Source organism: Abrus precatorius, unplaced genomic scaffold (assembly GCF_003935025.1).
Source record: "Abrus precatorius isolate BTA unplaced genomic scaffold, Abrus_2018 Scaffold2, whole genome shotgun sequence".
In the NCBI taxonomy this organism is placed as follows: Eukaryota; Viridiplantae; Streptophyta; class Magnoliopsida; order Fabales; family Fabaceae; genus Abrus; species Abrus precatorius.
The window spans coordinates 20,151,403-20,162,741 of NW_020874362.1; positions in this window are offsets into that span (position 1 = coordinate 20,151,403).

Below are 11,339 nucleotides of genomic sequence, written 5' to 3' on the forward strand. Positions count from 1 at the left end.
AAGATTATCTTGTATTATATACATATAAAAAAGTGTATTTTTCACTGTTATTTTTAGCGACGCTTAAATAAAAGCAAAGGTGTAATTCACACTAAAACGACAGAAAATCTTGCTCCATAAAAAGAAAAGTTGTTAAAGAAATAAATCATACTGAATAAAAATGATACTTTCAACAACTTTTTATTAAAATAAATTTTACTAATTTAATATTTTAATTTTAAATTATCATAAAGTAGATTAAGATTATACAAGATTTTATAGGTTAAAATTATTTAATAATATTTTATAGAAAATATACATATTTCATTCAATTTGGTCAAAAATAAGAGAAAAAATTAACCTGTAAGATGAAAATTAAAAAAAAGAAAACTTTAAATAGCCATAACTTTAGTTAAAAAAACTCATAATTGAACTTCTGACCTCAACTTTTAGGATAGCTCAAAAAGATCTAACTAGTAAAATATAGTAAAGTCCAATTTGGATTCTGAAAATTGCAAAACAATAATGTTGTTTAAAAAAAAAAAAAGGTTTTATTGTGTCAATTTTTGCAATTTTTTATTTAAGATTAAAATTAGTTTTTTTTTTTATAGGCAAAACAAATCTTATTAAAAAGAGTTCAAGGGAAACTCAAAACCCATATACACAAAAAATTACTTACTCAGAGAAATAAAAAACAAAAATATACTTATGCAAAATTAAGACAGATGCAATTTCGTGGGTTCAAATACCAATCAGCTAACATAATAGCTTCTCCCTTACTAACAAGTGATAACCATTTCTAGGATCTCAGAATAATAGAATCTAGGACTTCCCTCTCATCCAAAACACCATTGGAAAATATAATTCTATTTCTATGCAACCACAAAGACCACACTGTACTTACCTAAATAATTAATAAGCATATTCCTTCTCTTTTAGTACAGCTAACACCAACCTAAGAAAGCAAGTGAGTCAATAAATCTGAAGGCAAAACCAGTGAGAATCCAAGCCAACGCGCAGTAAAGTACCAGATTTGAGATAAAACTGAGCACGTTAAAAATAAATGAGTTGGAAGTTCCTCCAAACCATGACAGAAACAACAAGTTATATCATCAATTTGAACACCACGATCAATCAGTAAACCTTTACAAGGAAGTGCATTCAACAACAATTGTCAAGAAAAAACCAGACACTTAAGATGGACCTTCCCTCTCCATAGCCTTTGCAAGGCATCTACCATACACTGATCTACACTATTAGGACCACCAAAAAGTTCAAATAGCCATGAATACGCAGATTGCATTGAATAACAACCTGAAGAATCCGCCCTCCATACCCATTTATCTTCTTGTAGTAACTTAATAGAAACTCCATCCACAAGCTCCAACAAAAGATTAAAGCTTGAGATCTCATGTTGAAAGAGTCCTCTTCGCCAACTAACATTCCAAACCCATCTAGTGCCATCATGAAAACCATTCTCTAATACACGTGATTCAGCATTTCTCACCACTGCAAATAATCGCGGAAATGCTTCACACAATCGCACCCCTCCTACCCACTTATCTCTCCAAAAAAGAGTGTGTAAACCTGCACCCACACTTCTATCAAACTTCTCATCCAGCCATGAATTCCCTTGATGAATAACCTCCAGTAAATCACGCCACCACAAAGAACATCTGTTGTGAACTGATGAACGCTGAAGAGAAGAAGCTAATCTTCCATATCTAGATTCCAACACCCGCACCCACAATGAACTAGAACAGTTAACACCTCGCCACAACCATTTACCAAGGAGCGCCCAATTAAACCATTGCACATTCTTAATGCCTAAGCCACCATTCTTCCGCGGTCTACATACAGTTTTCCATTTCACCCAGGGGATTTTAGATCCATCCTTAACACTCTTCCATAAAAAATTCCGTTGGATAGTGACAATTTCCTTTATTACCGACTTCGGCACCTTAAAAAAGGATAACGAGTGCAATGACATAGAATTAAGAACGGCATTAATCAAAGTCACCCTACCTCCAATCGATAAATACCTATGCCTCCATGACGCTAACCGCTTTTTAAGAGCCTCTAACACACCCTTCCATGCACTAGGCTTTCTCGGGTTAACACCTAACTGTAACCCGAGATACTTTAATGGAAAACTACCAATCTTACAATGTAAGAACTCCGCAGCCAAGTTTTCAAAGTCATCACTAGTGTTAATCCCCAATACAAAAGATTTATGGAAGTTAATTTTCATACCTGACATTAATTCAAAGCTACGCAATACTGCTTTCAAAGTCCACAAATTCTGCACCGAAGCCTCTCCCATAATCAATGTGTCATCCGCAAACTGCAGCAAAGAAATATCTGGTCCCCCTTCCCCAATCGTCACACCAGAGAACAACCCACAAGTCACTGCCTTTCGCATAAGAACTCCTAACCCTTCCGCTGCCACAAGAAAAAGAAAAGGGGCAAGAGGATCCCCCTGTTTTAGGCCCCGCTCAATATGAACCTCCAATGTAGGACAACCATTAATCAAAGCTGATAGGCTTCCCCCACACACACAAGCTTCCATCCAACTGACCCATTTGTCTGAAAATCCAAAGCTACGTAACATAAACAAAAGATATCCCCACTCTATCGAATCATATGCCTTCTCATAATCAAGCTTTAACACAAAACACCTCTTATTATACCTCCGCACATAATCAACTGCTTCATTAGCCACAAGTACACTATCTAACATGTTCCTTCCCGGGATAAAGGCTGATTGTTCTTCTAAAATTATTGAATCCAAAACTCTTTTCAACCTATTTGCCAAAAGCTTGGAAATAATCTTATAAAGACAACCTAATAATGAGATAGGCCGAAAATCAGATATCTGTTGTGGGCAAGACACTTTTGGCACAAGTGCTACAAAATAAGATAATAAAGACTTAGGTAGCTTCCCATTTCTACAAAATTCAGTAAGCATACCCATCACTTCTTCCTTGATCACTCCCCAAAACCTCTTAAGGAACACAAAATTGAAACCATCAGGCCTCGGACTTTTATCACCCTCACACTCCAAAATCATCTTTCCCACTTCCTCCTCCGAAAAAGCATTAACAAGCTCCTCATTTTGTAGAACAGAGACTCTTGGTAAATTATTAATATCAATAGTAGGTCGAAGCCAACTTCTACTACTAAAATGAGCCGCAAAATAGGACACCACACCTGTTTTAATCTCATTAACCTCTTCGACACATCTCTCTCCAATTTGGAGCGCATGTATATTATTTCGTCGCCACCTCCCATTAACACATAAATGAAAGAACTTTCTATTTAAATCACCCTCTTTCCCCCATCTCACCCGAGCTTTTTGGGCTATGAGACTCTCTCTATTCTTCCTAGCCTTCCAAATATCACCCACCAACATTTATTGACGCTTCTTCTCCACATCGGAAAGTTCTATCACAAAATTTTTATCATCAATCAAGCTCAACTCAGTTGTCAAATCAGAGATCACCTTATCAACATTTCCAAATACCTCAATATTCCATTTTTTCAATGCAATCTTAACATTCCTTAACCTCTGGCTAGCTCTCTGGGCAGCCCATGGGAGGGTAATATCTCTTTTCCACGCTTCCTCCACCACCTCCACAACTTCTTTATGAGTCAGCCAACAATTATTAAATCAAAACGGCTTCGGACCCCAGTTAACCACTTTGTGCTTAAGAATAATGGGACAATGATCAGACACATCTCTGCTCAGAACCTGAATAAAACCATCTCCCCAGTAATCAAGCCAGGAACTAGAAACAAGGACTCTATCCAGCCTGCTCATCATAGAAGCATCCCCTTTTATCCATGTAAATTTTTTACCCACAAGTGGAAGATCCACAAGTTCCATTTCCTGAATGAAAGAATTGAAGCCCTCCATTTCAGAGATACCATAGTCTGCCTGACAACCCTTCCTCTCTGTCACTTGTCTCAACATTGAAGTCATCCAATATACACCACATAAATTTGCCAAGACCCCTTCTTGTCATGAGTAAATCATCCCATAACTTTCTCTTCTCACTTAGTCTACACGATGCATAGACATTCACCACAACACATAGGTTTTCAGTAGCCAATACCTGCAAGCAAACACCCAGGAATCCAGTACCAGAAAAGGAGAAAAGTATTTTACATTTGGAAGTATCCCAAAGTGAAAGCATACCCCCACTTCTGCCAATGGAAGGCAAGGCACACCAATCAAAATTCACAGAACCCCACAAACGCGTACATAAATTACTATTACATATTTCAAGTTTTATTTCCTGAATCGCCAAGAACTCCAGACCTTCAGAGCGAACAATCTCACACACCTACTTTTGCTTTACCGCACTCCCCATCCCTCTACAATTAAATGAGCCAATCTTCATTTAGTATCAAAGTGAACCTCATATTCTTTCGCAATCGTTCTATCACGTACCTTCATCTCAATCAATTTCTCTCAAACCTGCTCATCATTCCCATGTACAATCAAACCAACCTTCTTGCCAATGTCTAGTAACTTCGATGCCATTACCTCATCATCACAATCTGTAGCAACCATTCGCTCCCCCACCTCCACTGAAGGATTGGAAGGATGCGAGTTGTCGGAGCTCTTGGAAGCATTAGCTGAGATTTCATCAGTTAGCGATACCTGTCCTCTAAGTTGCGATGGCATTGACGCTTCTTTATTATGATTCTTAGGGTTTTTTCGAGAAGGTTCTATGAAAACTGCGCTCTTATGTCTCTTCCCTCCTTCATTACCTCGACTACCTTTCACAGAACGTGCCTTCCGAAGGGATTCACGCACATTGACCCTCTCTTTCTCATTTTTGGATTGAACGGGATCGACTTGCGTTGTCCCAATTGTCTTCATATCCTGTGTTTCTGGATTTTTTCAAATCAATGCATCTAATCCAAACGGGTCTGACAAATTCAATTCATCTCTTACTATTTGGACTCCCCTCTCCACATTTTCAGAAGGCTCATTTTCCGAAGGTTAAAATTAGTTAGAGATAGAGTTTTGCTTTGAAATTTTTTGTGGTTGAATAACATGAATTAGTTATAATTTCATACCTTTATCCCATCCATATGTGATCATTTCATAGGAATTGTTCGTAAGTGTACTATTAATCAGTTTGCTATTTTGTTGCTTATAAGTTTTTTTTTTGTATGACTAAGTTCATCCTTGATCAATTTTCATTTGACTAGAGATTAATAAAACATTTCATAGAAATCTTAAATTTCATAATAATTCATTTTATCATAAAGGTAGAATTTTTTTTATTAATTTTGTTCATTCTATTACTAACTTTAGTAATTTTACTTCTGATTTTTCTTATTCTTATCAATCTAATTTTAAGCATTCTACTAAAGACTACTTGAAGAATATGTCTAGTTGAAACTCTTTCATTTCTCTTTGATAGATGCTATCATGGGCTAGCTTTATTATCTTCTTCGAGGCTCCATTATTAGTTGGGATAACTTTAAAAGGTTGCTTTTGAAGAAGTTTTTTTCTACTTCTAAAGCTGCCTAAATTGCAAAAGAGAATTCTAGTATAAGACAACTACATAGGGAATGTCATGACCGTTTTTTAAATAGGATCTATGACGCACTAAATAATTCATTACAATATAAAATTTTTGCACTTTAAAGGATGAAAAATTAATGAAACGTGAAAGCCCACTATTTAATAATAAAACAAGACCTCGTAATAAAATTTTGAATATAAATATACATAATTATTCATTAATAGTATTTACATCAAAGTTACTTATCATAAAGTTCAAAATACATATTAACAGTATAAAATTTTGAATATTACCTAATTATATTGTTATTAAAGAATTCTTGAGAAGAAATATAAGATTTTTTTTGACTTCGTTTTATCATAATAATTAACAAGTCATTTATTATATTTTAATTCTAAATACCTATTAATTTAGAGCACTAATTGAATGGACATTAGATATAATTAAATACTTATAAGATTAATGATAATTCAAGAAGAGATCAATCAATTTTAAGTAATAAGTTTGAGCTCTATAATAAAAAATAAGACTTTAGGCATGACAATTTAATAAAGAAAGAAATAAGTTTTCTTAAGTCATGTCATTCATAATAAGTTAACTTGTCTAAGTTTGACAACTATATCATACTCTAAATTAATTTAGAGCGATAAAGATAAAAGAAAATGTTATATTATTTTATATTTATTGTTGAAAGTAATATATATATATATATATATATATATATATATATATTATGCAGAAGGTGAAGAGTATTATTAGATGTCTACTTTAATTAATATATCAATTTAATTAATATGTTATTAGGGTTTAGTAATAAACTTACGGAGTCATACTATAAAGAGTTCTAATCTTTATTAAAGAAATTATTTAATATTTAATGACAAATTAAATTAAATTAACTTCAGGTTAGAAGTTAGTCTAAAGAAACAAGTCCATCACTTGGACTTGGTCAATATTGTTTCAAATTTTGTTACGTGCAAACAACTCAAAATATAGATTGTGTGCTAGTGGCTTCTGATTTTAGTTTATTTTATATTTTGGAAAAATTAGTTTCTTCAGTGTGCTATAAAATTAGCCTTGGGTTACACGTTTGAAACATATAGTTATCACTTTCTCTTCCTCTTCCCTCCCATTATACAAGTACTAACAATTTCAAGAGTTATTTCTAACTTTGTTCCGCATATCAAAATAGCTGATAATAGAAATTGGTCCCGGGGTGAGTACACGTAGAATCTTCACAATATTAAAAAAAAATTATGCTTGGAGAGTTGAAACATCATATACACTTTTACTGATTAATCTTAATTTAATATAGTTTAAATACAAAACAGATATTTTTATTCGGCTATATGTGTTATGAACACGTTTTTTCCTACAAGTATATTTCTTTGATGACTTGTATGAAAGTTATGTAGCGCAAATATTGACAGGCAAATTTAATGGTTCAATGCTTAACTGATTGAATATAGACTCTTGGAACTGATATTATATAAAATTGCATAGAAGACTCACTTTGCGAGCGTGTCTACAATAAAAGCCAGCATTACAGCATGCAAGCTTGTGAGTATTATGATAATTTCCAGCATTGCGTTATTTTTGCCTTCCTTACGTAATTTATTTCTGATTGATCAATTTTACCTACTTAGCAGCGTAGAGAGGAAATAATACGGGTAAAATATATTTTTTAACTCTGTAAACATACCAAAATTTGATTTATGGCCCGTGTGTGAATAAGTGAGAATCAATTATGCAGGAGGTGGAAAATATTCACTACCGTTCATTGTGCATTGAAAAGGGTGCAGACATATTTTTAACCGTTGATTTATGTTACGTGGTTGTGCCAATGGGTATCCAACAGAAAATTTTTATTATTATTTATTAATGATGTGATATGAATTTAGAAATGATATGTCAAAGAACGGTTGCTAATATATGATATGTTCAAATGCCTGTTATGACACTATGAAGTGATTAATGGGGATTATTTTTAAAAAGGTCAAAATTTATGATGAAAAATATAAAAATTTAGGGGACAAGAGTTAAATTTATTTATATTTGTAGTAAAGATACATATTTAAACTTAATAATATATTTTAAGTATATGGCCCGAGTGCGAAAATATGAAGAAAGTTAATCAATTAATTTTACATGAACGATTACTAATAGTTTTAAAGTAAATTTAAACTTAATCATTTATGTGTAAATATCTCATTAATATTAATTCCTCTGCTCTTATGCAATTTAGTTTATATACTTATGTTTAATACTGATCCACCTTATAATGTCTCTGACCACACAATGGTTGTTATATGATTACATACGGTGAAAAAAAAATATATAGAAAGAAAATAATACTATATGTAAAATTGTAATCATCGACGAAACAAACTTTGTTAAGAGCAGCATGGTTATAGAGTAAAATTTGACTTAGGATACGTTTGGAAGATAAGTTTTAAAAAGAAAGGGAGGGAAAGATTAATTTTTTTAATTAATATTCTGTAATTATATATATATATATATATATATATATTTTTAAATAGAAGTCATAAAATGATATATTAGTATAACTTTAATATGTTAACGATTTATTTATTTTGTTAAATATGATATATTTCGTTAAATTTGAAGAAAATATTTATTTGGAGGGTTTCTCTTGTATTTTTCAAATGTTTGGTTGTTCTCACTTAGTAACTACCTAATGCATAATGTGTTCCTCAAACGTGCCTATATTATAGTTGGTGGTAAGTAAATGGGTCTGCCACTTTAAATGGAGCCAGACACACGGGAATATAGAATGAGAATGCACAGTAAAAGAATTCTAATAAGGTGTGTTTGAACGGCTCACACTAGTTTTAAAATTCTGTTAGGACAATGTTTCCAAAAGGTGTCAGACTGTGGATCCCCGTTCATCATGGGTCGATCTTGGGTGGGTTCGGATCTAAAAGTAGTTAATTATATTTAACTGAATTGTTTAAAAAAATATTTAATTTTATCTAAATTTTTATTAGTTAATTCAGATTCAGTATATTAGATAACTCACTAAATTGGTCGGTTAAACCTTATGCCGAGCTTTAAAAAATTTTAATAAAAATTATTATTAAAATACTATTTCTTTCCTTACGTTCTATATTGGATTTTATTAAAAATTTAAAAACAGAAAATTATTTTGTTAAAAAAATATTTATAATAACTTTTTTAAGATAAAAAATATATAACTAATCGTAGGTTGATTTTAAATTATCATTTTATATGATTTTTTACCTAATAAATAAAATAAAACTGAAAATAAACGTTGTAGTAGAAAAAATTAGATACATGTCAATATCTAAATTAAGATAAAAATAGTTCAAAATATGTATCATTAACATATCTTAGTACAATAAAATTAAACTGTTAATTTTTTTTTGAAATCAATAGACTAATAGCAAGTTATCAAAAAAAATTTAATTAACAAAATATAGAACAGTCTTACTTATCCATTGTATATAATCAAATTATACAACAATAACATTCACAAAAAATTCTGATAGCATCACTCACATATGCCACAAAACTTAAATTAAAATACACTTATTAATGAAATATAAAGCAATAGCCATATCTATTATATTGATCAAATTATCTTGAAATAATATCCACAAATTATATTTTGGTAGTATCCACATATCCACTATATTGACTGCATTATCCAAAATAACATTCACAAATTATATTTTGATAGTATCCATATATGCAACCTGTTTTCTTATCATAAGAAAATATAGTTAGTTTTAATATAACCAAAGCATAACAATATTTGATAGGAATTATAAAACAAAACAAAAACAGAGTGAGTATATTACCAAAATTCCAAATGAGTGCATACTATGCAATGCTAGTGCACTACTATTAGATTCATAATCAGTAACATCAGAATCATGATATATAATTTAAATTAAGATTCATAATCAATACTGTTAAATTTAAATAACAGAAAAATAAATAAAGTAGAAGTCACCTGAAATTTACATTTGGTATTAGACACATTGCAGCAAATACTACCAATTTAATTTGCAAATTCTAAAACATAAAAAAATAAAAAATAATTAAAAAATAAAATAGTAAAAAAAGCAAATTATTTATGTAAATAACTAATTACTTGCACAAAATGTTCTTTGCCCATAAAAAAAGCATGACAGCAGTAGTCAGCAAACACTTCTAGTTAAATTTACAAATTCTAAAACATAAAAAGAAAAAATAATTAAAGAACAAGTGGTAGCAAAGGTAATTTATTTATATAAACAATAATTATCTATACAAAATATTCTTAGCCTATTAGGAGTAGCAGCAATATACAGTCATTTTTCCAAAGCCAAAACAACAATGCACAATGCACCTATTACATGTCATCAAAGTGACATTGCCAAAAAATTGCATTTGACACACAACACTGCACAGAAGACAATAAATACAAACAATTAATATCAACAAAATTAGATCCTAAATGTGTTGGAATAAGATATTAGCTAGTACAGCCTATGGCTGTCCAGATGTTGCTGCAACAACAGCAACAGATGCTGATCCAGGATGCTTATTCTTACCCTTATTTCCCTCTTTCATATCTCAACAACAATCAAATAAATAATAGAAAGGTTAAGCAAATAACAATATACAATAAACAAGTAAATTTGTACAATTTAAGAAAGAAAGTAAGAATACCTTCCACAATTTTGCTAGTAATCTCAAGCTTTTCACTGACATTCAACTCTAAAGATGGATTCAACCCTGATTTTAACCAGTTTTGAGTAATCTATGTATCGTGATGATGGCACATTAACAAAATAACGTACACAGACAAAAAAAAAACACAAATGAGTAAACCCCTCTTTACCCACAACAACACAAACTTAGTTATCCATTAAAACAAATAATAAAAACACAAAATAATATTAACAAAAACAGAACTTCTAAAGCGTTTACCTTTGCAAGGAGAAGCAATGACAACATAACATCCAACAGTTCCAGGACACAGGTGCGATTGCTGAAGCTTATACATTGACATATTTTGCACTTGACTTGGAATCCGACCCTCTGTCTTCTCTTCCAGAGTCTACACCCTCTGATTTACGTGCCATCCTAACTGTTATCGGCAGGTCCTTGACACTCCTAAGGGCTTACCAATGCCCCGGCCACATTTCAATCGTTGATGAATTTGGTTTTCTGAGATTTTCTCTGAAAGTGCATCTTGATATTTTTTCGATGATATATTAGTGAATGGAAAAAAAGGAAAACCTAAAATAGAGAAAAAGGCAACAATAGATTAAGAAACGACATTATAATAAAACATAACGTACAAAAAAAAAAAAAAAAGAATCAGTGAACCCCTCACCCACAACAACACAAAATCAGAAGTCCATTAAACCAAATAACAACAACACATAACAATATTAACAAAAAATAAAGAATAAAAACCATAACCCTAACCCCAAAGAAATAAAAAACCAAAAAAAAATACTTACCTTAGTAAAGAGGAAAGTGGAGTTGACTGGTTGAAACTTAAGAGTAAGACAAATAAAATAGAAGAAAGAAAGCATAATCTGTAGTAACAAAAACCTTAGCAGAGCTTCAAAATAGCCAAGAAAGGAACACCAAACACAGCGTAATCCGTGGTAACCAAATAACAACAATAGATTAAGAAACGACATTATAATAAAACATAACGTACACAGGAAAAAAAAAAAAGGAATTAGTGAACCCCTCACCCACAACAACACAAAATCAGAAGTCCATTAAACCAAATAACAACAACACATAACAATATTAACAAAAAATAAAGAA